The 26102-nt window shown below is 46.0% G+C and overlaps 1 protein-coding gene across 2 annotated transcripts in view; it reads right to left on the bottom strand.

Moving 5' to 3' along the window:
- Positions 1–26102, bottom strand: part of SETX (senataxin) — a 674415-nt gene that overhangs the window by 518135 nt on the left and 130178 nt on the right. The window lies entirely within an intron of this gene.

Below are 26102 nucleotides of genomic sequence, written 5' to 3'. Positions count from 1 at the left end.
CAACCTTTTATAGGCACCCAACACTGAAGCAAACATTATTCACAAGTCACTGGTCAACGAAGCATTTGGAAATTTCATTCGAAACAAAGCTCCCCGCCCCCCTAAATTACATTCTTTGTGGAAGGGGGGGATGTGGGTAAATAGCAAGTCACTTCTGGTGCTCCGGTGACAATGTGGACTCTGGGTAGCATAACCTCCCTCTTCTTGTGCTCACCGCCGTATGATTTTGAACATCTTAGTATTTTCGTAGTGTTTGTGTGAACTGCAACAGTGGATCTTTCCTATCACTGCAACGGAACTAAACAACAAGCTGCAAATTGACATAGTCCTGGAAAGCAGAGAAATGCCAGCAGCATTGTTGAATGAAGTGCAAGCGCGAACAGATGACTTTGGAATACAGGCCCCCACTTGAGATCAGTGCAACACCACCGATAAAAACGAGGTTGACGTTGTGAAAGCAGAGCTCCAGCAAAGCACATCAGACGTGACCAGCGGAAGATGGCAGTACGCTCTTGAGACGTACTCCGAGTGGCTTAAGGCACGCCTTAGGTGCAAAGCGTCCAAAGTCAGCGTGGAGCTGCAAAGCTCCAGCGAAGACGTCACAGAAGACTGCAAAGCTCCAGCAGCACCAGGGAGACGGTGAGGTGCGCGAGCTGTGGTTGCGCGAGCCAAGTAATGTGATTTAACAAGCCGCTTTCCGAAGACCTGACGGAGGCGAGCTGCTTTACGAAAGCATGGCCGGCGTTTTTAGGTCTCGCTGAGTCAACGCGCATGCACTGCTCAGAGAGACTTTAGTAGGTGAGTTTTCAAAGTGCTGCTGAAGGCTAGCGGTTCGCGAGTGCACGCGTGCATTTTTCACTGTGAAATTGAGGTGTCCATGTTGCGTTTTGCGCAGTTTCCTGTCGCGGGCACCAGGCCTACCCACGCAAGTGAGGTACCATGTTTCTCGGAAGACGTTGGGGAATGCGGGTGGGTGGAAATGTGTTGATCCACGCAGATTTCAGAACATTCCACCACAGAAATGTGAGGAAAATGTGGGTTTTTTAAAACTTTTTTTGAGGTTTGCAATAGATTCCCGGTAACAGAACCCCATTCTGGATTCCCCTGGGTGTCTAGTTTTCAAACATTTATAGGTTTGCTATGTTTCCCTAGGTGCCGGCAGAGCTAGGGTTCAAAAACAACAGCTAGGCACTTTGCAAAAAAAGGGAAATTTTACATTGTGAAAATGTGGTGTGTTCACGTTGCGTTTTGAGCCGTTTCCTGTTGTGGGCACTATGCCTACCCACACAAGTGAGGTACCATTTGTATCGGGAGACTTAGGCTAATTCAGATTTGTAAAGCAACTGTTATTACCTATTGACTTTCAATGCATTTCTCGCTTCCAAATTAAAGACAATGTGTAAAAAAAGTCATTTTGAAAAAAGGACCAATAATTCTCATGCTAGTACTGTGGTAAATATTTCATTACCGGTACTATTTTTTATGCGGTAAAGTCTAGTAAGAATAACTCAGTAAATATAAGAGGCAGAATCCGTGGTATTAGAGGTTCTAAAAGGCTTTATTCCTCTACAAAGGAATTACAGTTCGAACTGCAGGCTTCAAATTCCATCACCATGGAGGTTCAGGAAGGAAGGCAATACATTATTGACAGGTAATCATTTTTATAAGAAATGCATTACAGTGAAACAGATGCAGGAGGCGTAACAGTTGATAAGATAGATAAAATATGCATACGTAACTAAAAAAGGCGGACATATAGGCGTAACTTAGAAAACGTCATTACACATGATGTCACAAGTGGGTGGATCCATAAGAGAATCCTGCAATGTCAGCAGAAATATTTGGCAGAGATGCGCGCGCAGCCGCATGACGTGTGATTGACGTGCAACTAGAGGGTGAAGGGGACTTGACATTTAGCTCTACATGTGGAGACAGAAGTCTGGGGGGTCATGTCAACCTAATCCCAAATCATATCTAATATCTTATGTTTAAAGAACTGTATTATCCAAAAGGAAAGGTCTCTCGGACAGAATCTATTCTATACTGACTGTTAGTGCGTGTACAAGCGTCTAAGTGTCTACATGAGATGCAAGGGGGCAGGAATCTTCCATGGTAACAGGGGCTATGAATTACTTGCATGAGGACAGTGAGGCCTGGCCCTTTGCACGGTAGCTGGAAGAATGTTTACCTAAACTACTAGACAGGAATGCATCGGATGAGGAGCGGAGCAGATAATCTTGAAGGTGAAATACAGTTTTTGGCAGGCAACAGGCTGGATCAGGCACCGTTAGCCGCGCAGGGAGTAGGACAAAGTTCATGGATACAGATGCAGGCTCAGACTGGAGCTTTCAGAGGCAGAAGGCAGGAAAAGGCTTGGTGACAGAATTAAGGGCCTACTCGCCTGAATCTGTAAAATGTGGAAAGTGAACCACATAAAGTCGGTGGCCTTTCATACTTAGGAATGGAATATCTGACCCATTCATGGCGGATCTGAAAGAGGACATGTTGACGGTGGACGCACATGTATTTGCGTCTTCATAACTGGAACTGGAGGGAACATACATGTACTTATAGCATGCACATGGAGCCGTTGGGGTCTACGATAGGGGACATAACTGATCACAAAATTCATATTTCCTCATTCCCTCCTTGTCCCCTACGGACCCTCAAGAGATATCGATCTTCATCAATCCATCGATCTGTTCATATAGCATCATTTGTTCTTCTTTCTTCTTCCGGGATCTTGAACGAAAACTTGGATGCGGGATACACGATGTGGCACACAGACCACAAATCGCTGGCCCACATTGTAGACATAAGCAGCAACTGAATAGTATGAGAAAGCCAATACCTAGGAAGGATAGGATCCTCCATCCCCAGGCTGACAACACGCTCCAGAACCAACCGGACCAAGTCCAGGTGCCTGGACTCTGGTGTATCTGGCTCACAATCTTATGAAGGCGAATTATGGCTTTATATACTGACAGCGAATTTTCTGGTATGAAAACACAGCAACTTGATCCGATGACCCTACAAGCTCCGCCCCTATCAGCCAGGATGACGTCAAGGACAAGACGATTTTGAAGCACAACAATCCGCATAGCAGACTGCTCTTCTGTTAAATTGCCTAAGGCGGAAGTAGTCTCGTTCACTACTGCTTCAAGGGTTCTAGTTAATCTACGTATCAACTTACTATTAGTGACTGTACCTATATAGGGAAAGAAACCTTTATTGAAATCTGTGTATTGCTCCCATGCCGTTTCAGTGTAATCGACAATCGGGAGATCTCTCTGTTGTCTATTGTGTACTAAATGGGTATTTCTGTGATAATCAGGAGGGGCTAGGAAAACAGGTGGCAGAAGGAATGATATGTAACAGGTACCATCCCAATCTAGAGGTAGACGTATATATGCGGTCTGGCCACATATTAAGTAGGAATGACGGGAAGCTCTAAATGTAGACTTGCCTTGATCACTGAATTTTATCACAGTGGTGCATTTACTATGGCCCATGTGTATGGAACCATTCTTTCTTACACATAATTCCCCTTTAACTGGGAATACTGACATAGCGGGCAAGATTGGTGTGGCTTCGGATTCAACATTCAGGATCATGAGGTTAAGTGTAAAATTACCTAATCCATATACTTCATTTTCTAGATCAGTTCCTGTTCTTTTGGGAAGTCCCTCCTTGTTAGGGTAGCAGACTTTAAGCAAAACTAGGTTCAGGTTTCCCCATACCCAGTTGTCTTGATAAACTAGTGAATTTGAATCTAGGGAATTAATCAAACTAAACCATGCTCCACAGGAGCCATTGTGTGTGAACGGATATGGAAAGAGGGGCAAAACTCCCTTATAGTTCTGATAGGGAGGGAGTCGGCCACATATCCAACAATTTGTAGCATTGCTGGTCTGATGGGAATGATGTAACATACTAATGAATGTGTTGTTGCGCAGCGCAAATCTATAAGACAACTCATGCTGAGGTAATTCGCTAAAAGAATGTTCAGCAGTAACATTGTAAGCACGTTTAGAAATAGGGTAATACATATGCAGCAATATACTAGAAATGATGATCAGAAGACTTAGAAAAAACAAAATTAATAATGTTACTGTGCAGTGACTACGAAGTGATTTACAATACGCATGCTTTTTAAGCTGCATCTGTCTATTTCTTTCTCTATTCCGGTCTAGAGGATACATGTCAGAGACAAATTCAACCGATTCACCTTGGAGAGGACTTAAACAATCAAATTGTCTGACTTGCTAGACCTTAATTTCAGTTTATAAAGTTCCGTTTTTGTCTGTTCAACCAAGGGGAGCTTTGAGTCTGTCTGTGAGGGAATGCAGGGCTGAGTGTTCACACTGGACGGTAGTCCATAAAATTTCTTGATATGACTCGAGTGCAACCACCCTTTACATCCCTCGATCTTCACGGCTGTCCTTGTTGTTAGTAGAACGAGTTTAGGCGACTTCCACCTAGGCTCCAGTTGGGTCTTCCGGTCGAAATTCCGTACCAGAACCAGGTCACCTGGAACCACGTCATGGGGTTTCACCTCAGTGTTATCGGGAAAAGCTGCAGCTACCTGTGAACGACAAGATTGTAGTGCAGACATCAAGGAAGCCAGGTAATCTGTCAGCATATTACAGTCAACATCAGTGATTTTGCGAGGTATAGGCGTCCCCCACATATTTGGTGGTCTACCGAAGATCACCTCGTACGGGGATAGCCCTGTTCGAGAATGTGCTACCATTCTCATGTAAAAGAGCGCAACTGGTAAGGCTACTATCCAATCGACACCTTTTTCTCTACATATTTTGGACAATCTAATTTTCAGGGTTTGATTATGACGTTCCACGAGACCTGCTGCCTCGGGATGTCGGACACAGTGGAATTTCCATTGGTAACCTAACAAAAGTGAAACGTGTTTCATTAGTTCAGATGAGAATGGCTGGCCGTTATCTGAGTATACAACACGTGGTAAACCGAATCGTGGGAAGAATTCTCGAACTAGCTGTTTGGCAGTAGTCAGGGCAGTGTAATCTGAAACCGGGTAGGCTTCTGTCCAACGGGAAAGAGCACAGACAACTACGAGAACATATTTGAATCCTCGACATCGTTCCATCTGGATATAATCCATCTGGAGGACTTCAAAAGCATGATCGGGAGGTTGAAATCCACCCTGTTCTACGGGGATGCTTTTACCTGGATTAAACTGACAACATATCATACAGGTACGTACTTTCTGTTTGGCTGCTGCTCGCAAGTGTTTGTTGAACCAAATGTGTTGAATACTATCTAGCATAGCTTTTTCTCCTAGGTGCGCTGGACTATGTATTGTGTTAATGATGACTTGAACCATGGAGTCGGGAAGAAACCATATAGATTTTTCCTTCGTCATCCATCCTTGATCCGTTTGGATCCCTCCTAATTCAGTCCATTTCTTTATTTCTTCTGGTGTAGCATGTGTCTGTATGTCAATTACATCAAGGGCGGGATCCTTAACTGTCATGCAATGTGTTGGTATCGGAACTATTGTCTTTGTCGTGTCAGTTGTGTGAGTCTGATTCTGAGCAGTCTGTTTAGCTGTTCTGTCAGCTAAGTCGTTACCCTGAGAAATGATATCGGTAACTTTTGTATGGGCTTTGCATTTCATAATCGATATTGCAGTAGGTAAATGAATCGCGTCTAATAGGGCTTGAATGAGGGGTCCGTGTTGGATGTGGGCACCGTGAGAAGTTAAATAATCTCTCTCTCGCCACAGTACGCCGAAGTCATGGACGACTCCGAATGCATAACGTGAATCTGTGTATATGTTGACTTTCTTATTTTTGGCTTGAATACAGGCTTGTGTCAGAGCGATGAGCTCTGCTGCTTGAGCTGACAAAGTGTTAATACAATTTGTTTCAATGACTTCAGTGTCTGTTGTGACTGCGTAAGCGGCCACTAACTCTCGTCGTCGTGATAGTAATGACTTCAATACAATCATGTGCTAATGGATCTGTTCCATTTACTGGCAAAAGTGTGGCAGGATTTAACGTATTACAACGTCTGATTTCTATGTGTGGCTGAAACAATGTCAATTCGTAACCGGTGAGTCTTGCTATAGTCAAGTGTTGTGTTTGTGTGCGGTTCAAGAGAACCTCTACTGCGTGTGGTACTTGTACTATCAATTGATGTCCTAACACTAGGGCATCGCTTTGTCTGATTGCTAAAGCTGTTGCTGCCACTGACTTCAGGCACGCAGGAAGAGCCTGAGCTACTGGATCTAATGTACTAGAGAAATAAGCACATGGTTTGTGTGATCCTGCTTGTTCCTGAGTGAGTACTGACAAGGCAGTACCGTCGCGTTCTGTAACAAAGAGTGTAAACTGTTTACTGTAACATGGTGTTGCTAAAACGGGTGCTTGGCATAAAGCTTTCTTTAAGCTTTCAAAGGCATGTGTATGTTCTTGAGTCCAAGGGAGAACAGTCGATGTGGCTGCCTCCTGTGTTGTCAACTGGATGAGTGGTTTTGCTAGAAATGCATATTGAGGGATCCACTGCCTACAGTATGAAGTGAGACCTATAAAAGCCCGCACCTCCTTTTGTGTCTTGGGTGGTGACATGTTAGCAATTAACTGGATGCGGTCGGGTGTAAGCTGTCTTCCCTCCTTGGACAGCGAGTGCCCAAGGTAAACAACTCGCTGGACACAGAATTGCAGCTTAGAAGGGGACACCTTGTGCCCCTTGTCGGCCAGAAATTTCAAAACCGTCAGTGACGCTGTTTCACATTCATGTTCGCTTCGGGCGGTGATCAGCAGATCATCGACATATTGAAGCAAGGCAGTGTTGACTGGCATGTGGATACTGTCAAGTTCTCGTTTCAATGCTTGGCTATAGATGCTGGGGCTTTCTGTAAATCCTTGAGGTGCGCGTGTGAATTTAAAACTTCGTCCATTTAAACTGAATCCGAACAGATATTGACTTTCCGGATCTATTGGGACGCTAAAGAAAGCATTCTTGAGATCAATTACAGTGAAGAACGTTGCTTCTGAGTCAATAGCTGTTAGTAATGAAGAGATATCTGGGACCACAGGGTATTGTGGTACAATACATTTATTTAATTCGCGCAGATCAATAACCAATCGATATACTGGTGGTGCCTTTGGATCCGTTCTTTTAAGAATCGGAATTATTGGGGAATTACATACATTGGAGTCGGTTTCTACAACCACTCCTTGTGCAATGAGCTCGTCAATGATTTGCAGCAAAGCCACAACAGCATCTGGTGGTAACTTGTATTGTCGCATTCGTGGTAGTCCTACTCCTGTTTTCAGTGTGACTCGATATGGTGTAATGTTCATACAACCAACATCAGTTGGGCCTTGTGCCCATAAATGTGTAGGTAAATTCTGCAGCCGGTGATCCATGTCTCTGGACACGTAGTGACCTTTAAAGTCACGTAAAAATAATCGTACTCCTTCCGGAGAACAACATATTATAGCTCCTAGAGCTTTCAATGTTTTTATTCCTAACAAGTTTTCTGGACATGATTTAGTAAGCAATAAATCTGTAGTACGTGTCAATGGACCAACCGTAAGTGGAAGGGGTTGCGTTACTTCATTAATTATAGGTTTTCCTGAGAATCCAAGGGAAATATTCTGTGAGCCTGAGAGGGGTGCCCCTGGAACTTCACTGCGTCGTATAGTTGTTCTGCTTGCCCCTGTATCAAGTAAAAACTTTCTGTCTTCCCCTAATAGTTCACTATGTACATAAGGTCCCTCTTGGTCTACAGGAACCTCGATAAGGGGTAAGCCAACTTCCCTCTCTAGGCTATTTCATGTGTATCGCTGATAATCGGGATAATCTGCTTGTGCATACTGATACATCTGTTGTGTTGTTGCTTGTGTGGCAGCAATAGGCTGCACTTGAGGTGGTGCTACGGTCTGTTGTGGAGCTGCCTGTTGCGGAGCTAGTTGTTGCGGAGCTGACCTAGGTTGTGCATGCTGAGGGATTTGTTGTTGATTCTGATCCTGTCTAGGTGGACGTGGTCTTTCCTGGGTTCTACCTGTGGCAATATTATGTTTCAGGACTGGACAATCGTGTATATAATGACCTTGTTGTTTACAATAGTTGCATGTCCCTTTCGTCGGACCTAAGGAATCACCCTTTTTATGACCATCAGCTGGAACTGACTGAGCAACAAGCATTTTCATTTTTGTATCTTTCATACGTCTTTGTTCGTGTTCTTGTTCTTCTCTAATTCTATTGTGGTGATATTGTAACATCTGTAACATCTGTGACGGGGTGTTACCTTGCCAGGTACTCTCAAATTTCAATACTCTATTCTTAACTTGCGGCAGGGAATTTTCAACTAATTTTGTCACAAACAGATGTGGATATGACTCGCTACTTGCTTTTATGCCACTATTAATACCAAAACATTTTTCAAATCGGGAATAGAAATCACTAGTGTCTTCATCTTGCTTTTGTTTACAGGCTGAGATTGCACCCCAGTCTTCCTTTTTCGTAGTTAATAAACGTGGCAGTACCTGCACTAGTAATCCTGGTAGTGCTGTAGTCTTTTCCCCAAGCCCTGATCCTGCAGCTCGGGCCTTTTCTTCGTTCTCTAATGCTGTCCAATCTATCTTTTGGTCTCCCACCTCCCATTCCTTTTCTTTGAGTTTCTCGTAAACACCGGCAGGCATTAGTACTTTCAATATTTTCATAATGTCGGGATAGGTATACTCTCCCATGAGTAACATGTCTTTTATCTCACGGTGGAAACCTGCTGGATCTTTGTCATGGCTGGGTACTACTTTCTTCATTTCTAATAATTCAATTTTGGTTATAGGCGTGTACACAAACACGCGTGTAAAGTTATTACCTTCACCTCTGATTGGGTGTACTTCGCGTAACGGATTCAGTCTATCTATGTGATACATTTTTCTTCCCATAGTGGGAATTGGAACGTGTTCTGGGCACACGAGAGCTATATACTGGTTTCGAAATTCTAGAATTTCTTCAATTAAATCAGTACCTGACCCTCTCCATTTATTCGTGAGTAGTTCTGTCAATATGTCAGGTAAGGGTCCAGGATCGGAGTGTTGGCTTTTATAGAATATAAGGAGGTGTTGAATCATGTATATACTAGCTAAACGCTGTTCGTCTGGGGCAAGATTCAGAAACGTGTGTGCTAGTGCATCATCACTGTATTTGCTGGGACTGTCAGCCCATTGTACTGCTGACCTAGCTAATTCCTGTTCATCCATGGAATCGAGCATATGGTATCCCCTTCGATCTCGGAGTAATTTATCAGCGGCTTGGAATAGGTGTTCAGGGGATCTTGTATTTAACATAGGGGTTTGAAAATGTCTATTACATTCTGGACGTATCGGACGTATCGGATCATTAAAGCCTCTAGCATTATTATGGGGTCTTCCTCTACCTACGTAAGCTATCGTATCTAATTGTTCTGATTCTTGCTCCTCCTCTCCCTCTGATTCAATTCTGTCTGCTTCTTGTCTTTCTTTATGTATTCGTTCTACTTCCTTGCGGATCTTTCGATACATGGCGATTATACACGCCTGTCTATCATGTTTCTCATCTGATATGTTCTGACCCCATTTGGCAAGTGTTTGCATGGTATCATGATCTGCCCCAGGCCTGTCTTGGTTCCTGATCACGCAGTTTATGAAAAAACGTAGTAGTTGTCTTTGTACATCCACTTTCTGGTATTCCATAGCTTCGTTAATACTTTCTGGGCCTCGCCCTGTTTGGACGAAGTGATATATATTGTCTAGGTGTTCAACCATTCCTGGTATCGTCATTAAATACAATGTAGCTCGTCTTATACGTAGTGATGATAGTAGCAATCTGTCCTGTTTACCTGGCACTGATCATATCTACAATCCACAAGATGTTCTTTAAACATGTCGGGTGTCGCTAGTTGGGGTGTACGTTGGAGTGCTAAATCTCTAAGGGTCTGTTTATTTCGCGGCGGTGTGGCAAACATGTCTGTCGTACCTCCTGTAGCACCATCTGAGGTGCTGGGCAAAAAAGGATTCGTTGGACGTAAGATAGAAATTGTAGATGCGGGAAAAACAGTAGAAACGGATGGACCTGTGGGAATGGGCGTAGGAGGTTGTTGTTGCGGGGACACAGACGGATGATCTTGACGTTGAACACCATCGTCATGCGGTGTGTGTGGTATGGTATTAGCATACTCGGGAGCTACGTCATCTAAATAGGAGGAAAGGAAAACGTCCTTTGCTGTTTTAGGATGTGTTTTGGGATGTGCTTTTATCGGGAGCAATGGAGGAGTCAAGTCTTTTGGTATTTCCGGGGTAGCCTTAGGTAACCCTTCGGCCAGAAGAGGATACATACCATTCATAAGAGTGTTTCTTTGTCTATCTACTTGTTCTGATTTTACTCGGGTACCTTCCTCAATTAATAGATTTTCTCGGGCTTTATTTGAAATCTCCCTACCTTTCTCTTCCTGTCTGAGCGCTTTTTCTGTACGTCTATATGATTCTTTACGCCATAATTCAATGGCATCTTTCTGTGACTGTCTGGCTTTCTTTTTCCATAATTCTTCTTCTACTCTCATGATGCAATCTGCATCCCAGGTCCCCGCTGCGGGCCATCTCTGACTCTCTGGTAACTCTTTGGTGTAGTCCACCCATAAATCAAGAAATAATACGGCATCTAAGCCATGTTTATGATACATAAAGTACCCTGGAGTGTCCCTAGGTGGGATGGGAACAGCTTCTTCGAGTACCCCTTTTCTGGTTTTGATCTGTCTTAATTTCGAAAAGAGCGGCATTTTTAGACCTTATTACTAGAACACACTTTATACAATAAACACAATAATGAACAATCATTCACACCACAATGTATAGAACGTATTAAAACAATTAACATTTAACAGTTTAACGAACGATAATAACTAATAGAAAACTAGTTACTGACATATTACTGACACTAGATAATACCGAATTATATGCAAGACATACTAGATATACTGCTAAACAGTACAGATACACTGCTGAAACAGTGCAGACCGGATTTGTGTACCCAAACCCGTCTTGACCGGCACAACCTATGTGCACGTTTAAATGCCTCCCCGGCAATGGTACTCACCGGGTAGCGCGGAACGGAAGGCCTCGGAACTGAACTGAAACTGGACCGGACTGGACTCGACTCGACTGGACTCGGAACTTCGGAACTTCGGAACTTGGTGGGCCTCTGTATACCTCGGATCTTGCTCTCTCAGCTAGGCTCTGGTCGGGATACTTCGCACTTCTCACCGCCTCGTCTGGGTGTTGATCGCAGCCTCAGTCACCCCCGCTTGGCCGGAGGGAGATACAGGAAATCCTGCAGGTACGCGTTTTTGTCCGTTCAGCTGTGGCAGGAGACCGGGCCTGCAACGCACCTCCGGCGCGTGAGATGAGAAAGTGTCCCTATTCGGGCGCCAATTTATGTGGTAAATATTTCATTACCGGTACTATTTTTTATGCGGTAAAGTCTAGTAAGAATAACTCAGTAAATATAAGAGGCAGAATCCGTGGTATTAGAGGTTCTAAAAGGCTTTATTCCTCTACAAAGTAATTACAGTTCGAACTGCAGGCTTCAAATTCCATCACCATGGAGGTTCAGGAAGGAAGGCAATACATTATTGACAGGTAATCATTTTTATAAGAAATGCATTACAGTGAAACAGATGCAGGAGGCGTAACAGTTGATAAGATAGATAAAATATGCATACGTAACTAAAAAAGGCGGACATATAGGCGTAACTTAGAAAACGTCATTATACATGATGTCACAAGTGGGTGGATCCATAAGAGAATCCTGCAATGTCAGCAGAAATATTTGGCAGAGATGCGCGCGCAGCCGCATGACGTGTGATTGACGTGCAACTAGAGGGTGAAGGGGACTTGACATTTAGCTCTACATGTGGAGACAGAAGTCTGGGGGGTCATGTCAACCTAATCCCAAATCATATCTAATATCTTATGTTTAAAGAACTGTATTATCCAAAAGGAAAGGTCTCTCGGACAGAATCTATTCTATACTGACTGTTAGTGCGTGTACAAGCGTCTAAGTGTCTACATGAGATGCAAGGGGGCAGGAATCTTCCATGGTAACAGGGGCTATGAATTACTTGCATGAGGACAGTGAGGCCTGGCCCTTTGCACGGTAGCTGGAAGAATGTTTACCTAAACTACTAGACAGGAATGCATCGGATGAGGAGCGGAGCAGATAATCTTGAAGGTGAAATACAGTTTTTGGCAGGCAACAGGCTGGATCAGGCACCGTTAGCCGCGCAGGGAGTAGGACAAAGTTCATGGATACAGATGCAGGCTCAGACTGGAGCTTTCAGAGGCAGAAGGCAGGAAAAGGCTTGGTGACAGAATTCAGGGCCTACTCGCCTGAATCTGTAAAATGTGGAAAGTGAACCACATAAAGTCGGTGGCCTTTCATACTTAGGAATGGAATATCTGACCCATTCATGGCGGATCTGAAAGAGGACATGTTGACGGTGGACGCACATGTATTTGCGTCTTCATAACTGGAACTGGAGGGAACATACATGTACTTATAGCATGCACATGGAGCCGTTGGGGTCTACGATAGGGGACATAACTGATCACAAAATTCATATTTCCTCAGTACGAGTATTCCCAATTTCGGAAATGTGCAAATATCTACTGTTTCTAAACTCTACATTTTGTTCCCATTTCAGAAATACATAGGTGTCTTTCATACCAATTTTTCCATGTATACATTTTCCCAGAATAATTGCTATATACCCGGTACATAATAAAAAACCATTGCAAGTTGCTGCTCAGTTTTTGGCTCTGGGTTCGTCGGGTTCTTGGTGAACCTACAAGTCCTATATATCCCCAGAACCAGTAAGGTCCCGTGGATGTAACAGTATATTGCTTTCAAAGAGCTGTCATAATTAGAAGAAGTTACATGTGAAAACGTTGACACAAAAGGCTGGTTTTTTTTCAACTAATGTTCAATTTTTCCTATACTTAACTGTTAGTTTCTATAAAGAAACCTTGAAGGATCTACACAAAGGACCCCTTGCTGAATTCAGAATTTTGTCTACTTTACTAAAGTGTATAGCTTTCCAGGATCCAATATTGCTTTCATACCCATTTCTACCATTAACTGGAAGGAGATTGAAAGCACAAAAAAATAGCAAAAATAGGCTACGTCCCAGAAAAATGCCAAAACTGTAAAAAATGTTGCTTTGGGTTTCTGACAAAAGTCTGTAATTCCCTAAAAACTGGGAAAATGGTGATTTCAGCCCCACAAACCCTTTTGCAGGGAAAAACCCAGAAGCTTTTATTTGCAGCACTTTTTTCCCCCCAAAAACAAAATTTAGCTGTATTTTGGCTAATTTCTGGGTCCCCTCCAGGGGAATCCACAAACCCTGGGTACCTTTAGAATCCCCAGGATGCTGGAAGAAAAGGACGCAAATTTGGTGTGGATACCTTATGTGGTCAAAAAGTGCGAACTACCTCAAACAGCCAAAAAAAAGGCTTAGCACGGGGTGGGGGGCCTAGCAGCGAAGGTGTTAAAAGGGAAAACACATCAGGTAGGTCAAAAACAAATTAAATTCCCACTGGGCCATAATTAAGGTAGAAGGCGAGAAACCAGTGCTGCATGTGATTTAAAAGGAGAATGTTGATCCGGTAACTGCAAAAACACCAGTATAACCAACATCTTAACAGTGCACAGCTCAGGGCTTTGCTAGGCCAATGATAACACAAACAATAATACGCCAAACAGTTTGGCATGAAGTTGGTAAACATGCTTGTTTGAAAATCAAGCCACAAACTTGTCCAACGTCAACTGTATACAGATTTCGATGTGGGCCGCCTGGCTGTCACAATAACAACCTCAGTAGGAACATAAAAAATGCTCAACTGTTGCCTTTCAACCTCAAAGCATAAAGATGTAGCATGCGCAGCTTGGGTTGCAGGACCGGCCCTCTTGCTGCAAGAGGAGATCCTTCCAAAGGAGAAGCCTAGTCAGAGTACACATGCTCATGCCCAGGAATTTAGGATACCCTCCGCCGCCTAAAGCATCAACCAGCACCCACCCACAAACACAAACCTCAAAGTTATGCTCACCCACTGGGACTCCCTCACCATGAAAGACCCGATCTCCATCATGAACTCTGTGCACACGAGAGCACCCATGGACCCTTGTCCAACCAAGTCTTCAACCTTGGATGTAAGACAATCTGCGATGAGCTCCGGAAGGGTCCTGAACACCACCATCACTGCTGCCTCCTTCCCACAGGACTGGAAACACACAGACCCCTTCATAAAAAACCCATCTGCCAAACCAGCCAAACTGAAGAACTACCTACCCATTTCTCTGTTCCCCTATCCAGCTAAAGTCCTCCAGAAGGCAATCAACTAGAAACTCACCCAACACCTAGAAGACCACAACCTTCTGGGCCCCTCCCAATCCGGATTCCGAGCTAACGACAGCACCCAGACAGCCCTGATCGCAGCCACCAATGACATCAGAGCCCTCCTGACAAGTGGAGAAATGGCAACCCTCATCCTCCTGGACCTGTCTACAGCATTTGGAACCGTCTCCCATCATATCCTGATCAACAGCCTCTACCACATTGAGATCCAAGGAGACACCCTCATTCCTCACCGGCAGAACCCAAAGGATCCAACTCCCATCGTTCACCTCGGAGCCCAAGCAGATCATCTGCAGAATCCCCCAAGAATCATCCCTCAGCCCCACCCTCTTCAACACCCACATGAGTCAACACAGTCTCATCTGCCTGCTTCCACACCCTTCGCATGCTATGCAAGATTTTCTGATGACTCCTGGAAAACACCAGATGGACCGTCAAGCAGGCCCTCACCACCAGCAGACTGGACTACGGAAACACTGTACGTAGGAATCACCTCACGCTTCCTGAAAACACTCCAGACAATACAGAACTCAGCAGCAAGACACATACTAGACAGCGAAAGCCGGGAACCGAAGCCAAATAGGTTTGCAGGCAGGGCAGGACTCTTGATGAAGATTTGACTATAGAGCTACCCTTAGAAGCCTTACGGTTCCCCGAGATACAGGAACTCTCCAGAATTTGGATGGAGGATGGCGTGTGATTGATAAATAACCAATCACTTGCACAAGGAGCAGCTACTCTGCCCTTGAACTGCGTACAGGATAGGAACTCCCCTCTCCTGTCCCCTAGGGAGGCCTACTTTGCCCTCAAGAAAGTCCAGGACCTTTACGGCCACATATGGACTGAAACATGTTGGCACTAGGGTCTTAAGACCATAAGACTTCCAATAAGACCCATACTTTTTTGTTTTAGTAACCCAGGCAGACCCAAAAATAAAGGGATATCGGGGATCTGTCTGAGGTGTTTTAATCTTTCAACCCCCCAGGTCTTATACTTCTTCAAAGAGCTCCCAACACTGTGGTTGAGCCCACCCCGACTTATAGGCGTCGGGGTGACCCGATGATGAAGCATGACACCACTAGGGTGTGTGAGGGTAACTAAACAAAAAGGAATTTTTTCCTTGCTCAGGTGATGGAAGATATATCCCCTCACGTAGCTCGTCACATTTTCCCATTACAGTGCACCCCTATTGACCACTAATGGTCTGTACCTTAATTGTGGTTAACATACTAGACATCCCCAGAAGGACTAACATCACCCCCAATCTCAAGAAACTACACTGGCTCCCGATCCAGAACAGATGCCAGCTCAAGATGCTGACCCATGCATACAAGGCCTTGTGCAATAAAGAGCCCACATTTACATCAACAAACGCCTGACCTTCCATCAACCTACCAGACACCTTTGCTTGAATTCCCCCTTCCTCGCAGACACTCCACGAATTCGCCAAGCTAACTTGCACCTGGCTGCCAACACCTGGAACAACCCCCCGCCCCCCCCTCCCCCCGCCCCCCCCCTCCGCCCCCTGACCCCCCCTCCCCCCCCCCCCCCCCCCTCCCTGTAACTCAGGACTGCACCGTCGCTCCAGTAATTGAGAACAGAACTAAAGAACTGCATGTTTGAATGACCAAACCTCCAAAAAGGAGCAAACAGCTCCAGTGCCTCGAGACTTCGAAGGGTGAATTGCAGTGCTACACAAACGTACGATTGATTGATAGATTGATTGATTCTCTCCGTGCTCTGATCTTTCTGAAGACTCTGGGCAGGAATTGTATAGGGGAAATGCTTCTTCTCAATTGGGGCAGAGACCCTGCACTAAATCCGGGTGTAGACTCAATTTGTGGTTCACAAGGTGTCGACAGCTGAGTTAGTCTTCCCTGGCACTGAGGGATCCTATCAGGTGTTGTACGACCAGGAAGATGTCCTGATGATCCAGAGACACAGGTCCTCTTGGCATAGGAGCCACGACCCCACCCCACCCAGCTTGCTGCAGTACAACATTGCAGTTGTGTTGACCATGAACCCCTGCACCAGCCTTTCATTGGATGAACTCCTGAAGATGGCAAGAAGGCTTTCAACGCCAAATGGTTGATGTGGAGCCAGATTTCCACTGGAGACCAGAGTCCTCTGACCTCCACCTTCCCCAGGTGGCGACACCATTCCAGAAATGAGGCATCAGTCACCACTGCCAACTCTGGAAGGGGAGGGGAGAGGGGTCTGCTACTGGCCAGATCGCAATTCAGTAGCCACCACTGCTTATCTCATGCAGTCTCCCGTGAAATTAGGACACAATCTGAGAGATTCCCCTGGTGCTGCACTATTTGGGACTTCAGTTCCAACTGCAGAGTCCGAAAGGGCCATCTGACACGAGTCACCAGCAGGATGCAGGAAGTCATCGGACCAAGCAGACTCAGAGACTGACTCACCAGAATCCAGGACCTAGGTTGAAACATCTAGAAAATAGCTCAAATGTCCTGGACTCCTCGCGCCGGAGGAAAGGCTGAAAACTGCACCGGGTCCAGCATAGCTACGATGAAAGGAAGTATCTGAGAAAGAGTCAGGAGTGACTTCGGCACGTTGATAGAGAACCCTAACAAATTACGGTTTGCCGTAATCTGGTGGTGGGTGACTCATGTGAGCCAGTCTTCAACAGCCAGTTATCGAGGTAGGGGAAGACTGGAACCTCTGAAGATTTCATTAACACCCAAGAGGCTCTGGTGAGGCCAAAGGGGAGCACGGTAAACTAGAAATGCTCCTGTCCTACTTTGAAACGCAGGTATTGTCTATTGGTCTGCAAGACAGGAACATTAAAATACACGTCCTGTAGTTCCAACGTTACCATCTAGTCTCCAGAGTCCAGGACAGACAGGGCCTGGACAGGGGTGGTGAGCATCTTGAACCTTTTCTTAGGAAGGTTTTGAGAAAGCACAAGTATAGAATAGGGCAGAGGTTTGTAGCCGGAAAGTAGCATCCACACCCTACTTCTGGTGTCAGAACCCTCTTAATGGCTCCCTTGGCCAAAGGAGCCTGCACTTCTTGGTGTAGCAATGGAAGATGGTCCTCCAACAGCTATTGTGGCATTGCCGGCTGGGTTTCTAGAAAATGAAGAGCACAACCCCATGAATGATTTGTAGCACACACTTGTCAGAGTTGACAGACTGCCATTTCAGTACAAAATGACATTCTGCCACCCACCAGATAGCTGTGCATTGTGAAGGGTGCACTAAAAATGTTTGGGAGGGGTGACAGCGGGAGGTGTGGAGGACTGAGTAGTACAATGTCCCTGATGCCCGTGAGGTCTTTGGAAGCCTCTGCCAAGGCCCCGAAAATGCTGGGAAGCCTGCTGGTCTTGTGTGTATGGTTGATACTGGCGTGTCCGAAGTCCCTCCCGTAGTCCCTAGAGTGCTGAAAGGAGGAATGTAGTTGGCAAGGGGCAACGGTCAAACCCAAGGAGGGAGCCGGGGTCCTTAAAGTGGCTCTTGCGCTGCATCTGCTTTTTCGCCAAACAGGCACGAGCCATCAAAGAACATGTTCATGAGGCTCGCCCAGACAACCCCAAGAGCCCATTGACCACAACCAAACATGGTATCTAAGAACCACCATGGAACCCATCGTCCTGCAGATTGGATGGTGAAACTTGCTGCATCTTGGCCATTAAGAATGGCGTATGTCAAGATCACCCAAGTCTCCTCCAGGACCATGGGCTGTGCCATTGAGTCTCAGACTGTGGAAATGCATGCTCAAAAGTAAAGTGGTGTTCACCGAATGCAAGGATGGGCTAGTGAAAGAGAAGACCTTCTTCCTAAAGGTTGGACAGAAAGATGAGAGGCAATACAAATTATACGGTGATATGTCACTCTGGTAGCTTTAGTAAGAACGATTAAGAAATTGATCAGCGGTGTCTCCCTTGCCACCTCAGGCGTTTCCAAGTCAGTGACTCATTCCAATTAGGTAACAGTCTTCTCCAGTGTATGGTCAAGCGTCAACTAAGGATCAATTTCTTAATCGATTTACTAAGGCTATCAGAGTACAAGGATTGATGCATTTGAATAAAATGATATGACCGAACAAGGGACGGTATTAACGCAATTTGATGCTGGCGTTTCACACAAAGAATTCTAGAGTAGTGCTTTTTTTTTTTTTTATATATTTTTATTACATTTGTCCGTCAGCACATCAAAACCAACAACATATAAAAGACTCATCCCTCAATGTACATGCCAGAAGAAATCCGTACTACCCACGCTTCCTCCCTAAGGCCCCAACCCTCCACCCTCTCTACCCCCCCTGCCAGTGTGCCCGCATCAACCCATCCTTCACTTCTGCTGGGAGGGACCCGGGGTCCGAGAAATCCGAGCCCAAGGCAATCAAAAGAGCACGTCCACTGCTCTTAAGAGACCGGAGACACTCCCCCCCCCCCCGCCACCCATCCAGACCCCAGCCGCCAACCACGACTATTCGGCAGTTTCCAATACATTGTGCAAACGCTGAGTCCTCCACAGGTGTACCTAAGTGGCCCTATTCAGAAGAATTCTAGAATAAAGAATCTTCATTGCACAACAAAAAACGTGTGAAAGAACCATCATTGAACACTGACATATCCCCGTTTAATTTGTATTGCCTATCATCTTTCTGTTCAAACTGAATTTTATTTGTGGCCATGTGGCAGCTGGTCATTTGAGGCGGGCAATACTTGTGTCATAATACATTAGTGACTAGACTTGATAGTGCAGTGTTGATGAACCTTGCTGCCATTCTGTGCCTTGAATTCTTCCCAAAGATCTCTAATCATTTAGATTACCTACACTGAGGGTTAGCAGGAAGTTGTTTTGGTTGAATATGGGTGTCAAAGCTTGCACCACCAGGCTCTTGGGGGTGTGGGTGATGAATGAGGAATGCAGGATCCCTTGGCGCTGGACGCTGCTAACGTGCAACCCAACTGTTTAATAGGAACCAAGAAATAGGACTTGGACCAGTCCCCCAGGAGGACATCTGTGAGGGTTTGTTAAAAGGACATAGGGGCTCTGCACTGGGATGCTCCAGCCAAAGCACCTTTGTCAAGACATTAACCTCAACCTCAAATGATGGGAGCTAGAGAGCAAAGAACTCAGCAGCCCTCCTCATCACAATTGTGAATAACGCAGACTCCTCAGTGGCTGGCCCAGGTGGGAAGATTATCTAGCGAGGTGTCCAGCCCAAAGGCGTGACCCAACTCCTCATACCAGTTCTCCTCCAGGAAGGGTTGGGCTATGTTGTCAATGGGGTCAAAAACAAAATACTATCAGTCTTCAACCCCCCCCAAAGGACAGGATCACCGTGTCTGATCCCGAAACCTGTCTTGTCCCAAGCAGCACCAACTTTGAAGAAGGTCAACATGGCACCATCACAGAGTCAGAAACGACAATAGATTCACCCTCATCATGTGGCGTCAGGGATGAAGGTGTCGCGGGATGGCTATCCCGTGAGGGTAGCTTAGATGAAATGGAGCACGGGACCAGAGTCTGTAATGATCAGGGTGCAGATCCAGAGGATCCAACCAGCATTGTGGGAAGTCCCATCGATGGGTAATCCATGTGTGACAACTTTTAACTCCTTGGGGCCCGAAGGGAGTCTGTTGGCAAAGATATGTGCTGGGGCTTCATAGACCTCCTGCAGCTGGGCAGGAGTAACTGGCTCCAGGAAACTAGACGAGGCATGGAGAAGGAGTCTGTGCTTGATCCACCGGAGGTGCGTGAGAGCTGGATTCAGAGGGAGAGCCCCAAACTCCTTCTGGGGACTAGGGAGGGCACGGTGAAGGCAAGAAATGGTTCAACTTTTTCGTTTTGGACTTACCCAACAATGTCTGGTCACGGAAACTGCTCTGGGAGTTGTTTGGAGACTGCATGACCGAGACGGTCATCGGGAGCAGGTAAGCCACGGGTTTTGCATTGCTGCGGCTCACAAAGCTTAAGCAACCTCTCCCGAATGGCATTCGAAATCGAAAGGCAGCTCGAACAGTACTTGGTGTCGCGGCCCAAGAACCACAGGTACATCAAGTAGGGATCAATCACAGACATCTGCCTGCGATATTTCTAGCAAGGTTTGAAACCCGTGGGCTTCTGTGGGTACATGTCCTTAGCAGACTGGAAATAGTTTTGGAAAAACGGCTTAACAAACGTTGAGACAAAGCTGCTTAAAAAGTGACTGAGGTAGCTCACTAGATCCATGACTGTTGGCACAGAAAGAAAGAAACCAGTGCACTACCTGCCCGCACATCACTTCCGGCACAGACTACGTTAAAGCAGAGCTATGGACTTAACCTAAAAGTGCGCAGGGGTGCTGCTCAAAATTTGTCGGATCTAGTCTAATGCCTGGGGGATAATCTAAAGTAAGGAATCAGAGGTTGGAAGCCTCTTAAACAAGCATTGGCATAGCCAATAGGTCTCGCCTTTGGAACTTTTAAGTATTTAGTTATGCAGTACAATATCCTTGGTGCAACAACATCAACTGTTGCATGTCTAAACACTTATAAGGTCCCAAAGGTGAGACCTATTGGCTATGCCAATGCTTGTTTTGTTGTTGGCGGCAAATTGTCCATGGGCAAACTGTGCACAGAAAAACCTTTCTGGGTGCGCCTTGCTGCGTGGCTGAGATGCTTCCTGCGGTGTCGGCAGACAATCCGGTGGTACTAAGATTACAGTGGGAGAGGAGAGCAGAGCCTTTAATTGTGCGAATCATCAGATTAGGCCCCACACTCTGTGGCTCGTGCTGTCGGCCGAGTCGGCTACTGCCCCTAAAGAAGATTTACAGAGGACGCTGGAGACAGAAATGTGCAAAGCAATGGGTACCCAGTGGCACGGGGAGTTGTGACCGACATGGGGTGTCTGACGGGAACACCGCCCCCCACCAAAGGGGCTGGTCAGACTACGAAGAGGTCCACAGTCCAGGTGCACGTGAGCAGAGCCGGACTGTGAACCTAAACCGACCCTGACAAAGTGCTCAGCTGCCTTCCCCCCACCCCCCCGGGGCTTGGGGGTGCCGCCAAGCTCTTTGCCAGGGCCAGTTTTCGGCCGATTTTGTTACAGAGCCGATACAAAAACGGCCCTGTAACAAGAACGGCCCTGTAACAAAAACGGCCACAGGCCCCCACCCTTGCAGCGCACCGGGGGATTGCCCGGTGCCCGCTACGGCCAGTCCGGCCCTGCACGTGAGCAGCAAGGATCTGGACCTTTCTGTAAATTTGAATGAATATCACTGCATGTCTACTATGTAGCCCCGTGCCCCCTACATCAGGTACACGCCAGCAATGAGGAACATATAGAAGAGAGCAAGGAGAAGGTGGGGTGGGGGTGACTAGTCCATGAGTGGTGCTGGAAGGAAAGGAGAAAAGGGGGCAGTAGATACAATGACGAAAAAGGGAAAAGGGGCAGCAGTATTTACCAGTGATTTTCATTTCACTATCTTAGTGTCTGTGAAAAGAAACACTACAGTGCATGAAGGGTCGTTCAGCTGCACCTTGGCGACGGAGCAGGCTGGAAGAGGGTGAAAGCGTAAATGCCATGACATCTGGAGGGGAAACAGCATTTACCAAGCATGCCATTACCACGTAGGTAAGTATTTATACCTTTACCGTGCAGGTTTAGAAAAAGAAAAAAAAACAACAACAATCAGGTTCTTAAAAACAAACGTGGTTTGGGGTTCTCCTAAATATTAACTAATAAAATTATATGTCTGTTACCTAATCACTGTACTCGTTAAGTGCGCACGTGAGAGAGAGGGAGCAGGAGGTGAGCCCGGGAGTGGTGCATGCGCACACAGGTTGCTCTTTTTGGAAGCACTGCACTTGTGGCGCGCCGCTGCGCGCTCCCGCAAGCTGGATGCCGCCACAAGCACGAGTGTGTGCTTCCAAAAAGAGCAGAACGACGGCTAAAGGACCGCCTATGCAGCGCATGCGCGATGTGTAGACGAGACCTAAAAAGGTTTCCTTGTGTGTTCTGGTATGCTTACAACAGCCAGTTTATCCAATTCCCACATGGCATGAACGTGGTGTCCTAGCAGGCACATGGCATTCACTGTGAAGCTGCCTGAAGCAGAAACATTCTTGCCCATGATCTCCAGTCATGAGACCAAGAGAGGGCCTAAGGCACCTACCAATCTGTATGAAGAGTGCTGGAGCCAAGGTCTTCTATCTCAGGCAGCCAAGACAGGTTCCAGTACAGTCTCCTTAAAAAGGAGCGAGGGTACTGCTACTGAAGAACTATTTTGTAAGATTTCTAGCAAAATATTAAGACTTCTGCTCCTCAGGTAGCAAAGCCAGACCCGAAGTTTTTGCAGGTTCAGGCAACACTGTATTAGAGGAACATACTTCCTCTATCAAGGTCCCAGAGATAAAGGGATGCCTTGTCCCAGAGAGGTATATAGGTCACCTGCAATATGTAAGTCAACATAATTGACAGCATCACAGTAAGGAGGAGGAAGCAGACTGTCAGTCTCAATACTGCCATCCTCTGTGTGCACACAATCCTCATTAAGGAGTGTTATGGCATCTCAGTCATGGCGAATAACTCCTCCATCCAGGTGAATTTTTGGGCCCTAGGAAAAGACTGCTCCGAAGAGCAAGTTCAGACCTTCTCTTTTGTGACACTGATAACTTCAGCTGATTTGCAGGAAGGCGCCTGTACGGCCAGGAGGTCTGCTCCAGGGACAAAGTTGTGGAGGAAGACGGGCAGAAGCAATTTCTTTTAAGTGCAGAGACCAGAATCTGTGGAGGGACCAGAGTAGTCAAGCCCAAAAGAGGGGGCCTGACGCTGAGAGTGTCCCAGAACGAATTGGAGCCTAAAGATGTCCAGCATCGCTGTCAGAGCGCCTTGGCCTGCGCGAGGTAAGCAGATGGAAACTATTGCAGCTTCAGGGGACTAGGAAGATTCCAGGGTTTTGGAATGGCACGATTTCCTCAAGGAAGATTTTTCTTTCCTACGGCGTTTTTCTTTTTGTGGGAAGATCTTTTTGGAGATCATTCCCTCACAGGTGATCTGCCTGTAAGAGAAAGGCTACTTCTTGGAAAGTCCCTTCAGAACTAGACCAAAAATAACCAGGCCTGCTGCTTGCAGATGGCCTTCAGGGGCATTGGGGTACAAGTTGCAGGTTGCGTCACTAATGGTCAAATCTAACATGCAGACGGCATGCGGATATAATAAAGATATCCACTTGTGCTTGAACCCTTCAAAGTGGACATCTGATCTAGTGATTCTCGAAGCTGAAGAAAACGTGGTCAGTGAAGTACTGAGAGAGGTTCAGTTCACGTCAACGAGGCACGGACAATCCGCAATTAATATTGGCACTATTAAATGCTATCCAGACCAGTCTCGTGTTTAAGGGGAAATACAAAAAGTCTCCTGAAAAAAATAATTTCCCTCAGATAGATCAATCAGTGGGTTAAAACAGTAATTGAAAGGGGAATTGATGGCACAGCCAGTGTGTTCGTGCTTCAAGTATTTAAACATACCAACTGGCGCCAAAACGGGAACCACAAATTTGCCCAACAAAACATAAGATGCTGTTGAACACACACGAACACACACACAAACACACACAAAAAACACTAAAACGCGAAAAAGTACGTCTGCAATACGCCATATGTCATAGAACTACAGAAGTAAGCATACTTCTATATAATAAACATTACAATGTAAACACAACGAAACAAGTATTTGCCAGCTCAAGAATAGTACACAACGTCACCAAATATCACGCAAATACCACAGCTGCACGTCCAGTGTGTAACGCGGTTCCCAACCTGCAAACCCGGTTTTGAACTGGAGGAGAAAGCGAAAGCAACTCTAGATTGCACGTGCCTCCTTGGATTGGAAAAAGAACAGCAGTTTCTGGATTGAGGGAAAAAAACATCCGGCCTTCTTACTCAACAAACAAACATTTTGAAGGTACGAACAAACAGCTGGGGATCTTGTCCAGTTGCCTAAATAATTCATCACCAAAGAAAAGAACAAAATGAAACACTTATAATGCGAATGGCTAGTAACAGCCTTTATTACACGTATGAAAGCCTGGTCGCTGGCGACGACCTTTGACCCAAACCTCGAGTTCACTGCGCAGTGACCAATCAATACTAAACAAGTAATAAAATGAATTCATCCAACACATTAGTTTTGTCGTACCTTCTCTGCAACAAACATCCTACGATATGAAACCTTATTTGCGTGCTGCACTTAAAGCCTCACTTACCAGGGTCCATGACAACCCCCTCCACCAATTCAATATTAATATGGCTTTAAAAATGTACCCCCTCGGGAACGCTGCCAAGAAGAGCAGCAACGGTTGATCCTGGAGTGAATGAACGAAACAGCAACCCAGGAATCCGGTTCTTGGCTGTCAGACCAGAAGGGGACAAACCTCGCAGCTCCAAGCCTGCCCCTCCCTTCACCATGTTTTCTGTAGTGTGTGAAACAAAGAAGCCAAGCAGTCAGTGTAGAACTGAACTTGACTCCGAGCAAACCGTCACTCCTTGCAATCCATGTCACCTTTAGCATTCAGCAGTTCAAATGCAGAAAATCACGTTGCAATCTGAAACAAGCCAGGAGTCCAAAAAGACGGTCCGCTTTCACTTTCGTCCGTTGTGAAAGCTTTCTTGTCTTTATGGGGCCATGTGTTTAACCCCTTCGGTGCTCATGACGGAACGGTTCCGTCATGAGCCACGGTTGAGCTGTGCTCATGACGGAACCGTTCCGTCATGACCACGCCCGCGCAAGATTCCGTCAGCACAGCGGCGGAATTTGCGCAGCATGGAAGGGGTTAAAACACATGGCCCCATAAAGATAAGAAAGCTTTCACAACGCACGGAAGGCAGACGAGTCCGTCCAAATGGGACGGCTCAAAAAGCCGAACAAAAACGTCACAAACACCTCTTTTCCAATGGCTGGCCACCGTTTAGCATAAACGGTGATGCCAGCCAATGAAAAAGAGGGGCGGAGCTTAATGCCCTTTACAGAAATACCCGAAATCCTTAAATCTCACCAGCGAGACTGCGCATGTGCGCAGCCTACGCCAGGCGAGACCTAAAAAGGAATTCAAGAAGCATTCTGAGAAGTGATATTAACCAAAGGTTCTCCATTATAATTTCGTAAGAAAATGGTTCAGCCTTTTCAAAGTTGACAGACGCAAGTCTGCCAACTCGCTTCTACAAGAAGCGGGGTCACTTTAAGTTGGCAAAATCGTGTGCTCCATTCATGAACCTGCTCGTTACCTAGAATGTTGAAGCATGAATTGCAAATTTTGGTTTACTTGCGTTCCAAATCGGACCTCTAGAGCTCAGATGAAAACATGAGGAGCCAGAGAGGTCTAGATTTTGCACACCAATTGGAACAGGTATTGAGTTAGCTATAGATTCTGAGGCACACTTCCCTCCAGAACCAGAGAAGGCAGGTTCAGAAAACTGCAGTCAGACTAAACCATGAGGTGTCATTGCATGCCATCAACACACCGCTCTACTGGGAGATCATGCTGAGCCCCTGGACTCTGGATAAGTGGTGTGTGAAAACTGAGTACTAACAACTACTATATTCATAAAGCCCACGCACGCATAGTTGACAAAACCTCTGCCATCCCCCAGCCTCCAAACAGACGTGGCGAAACCTGATGGTACTATGAACACTATAGATGAGCACTG

The sequence above is a fragment of the Triturus cristatus genome, chromosome 1_2 (assembly GCF_964204655.1).
Source record: "Triturus cristatus chromosome 1_2, aTriCri1.1, whole genome shotgun sequence".
In the NCBI taxonomy this organism is placed as follows: domain Eukaryota; kingdom Metazoa; phylum Chordata; class Amphibia; order Caudata; family Salamandridae; genus Triturus; species Triturus cristatus.
The sequence above is the reverse complement of the archived record's forward strand: the minus strand, read 5'-3'. Positions and strand labels throughout refer to the sequence as shown.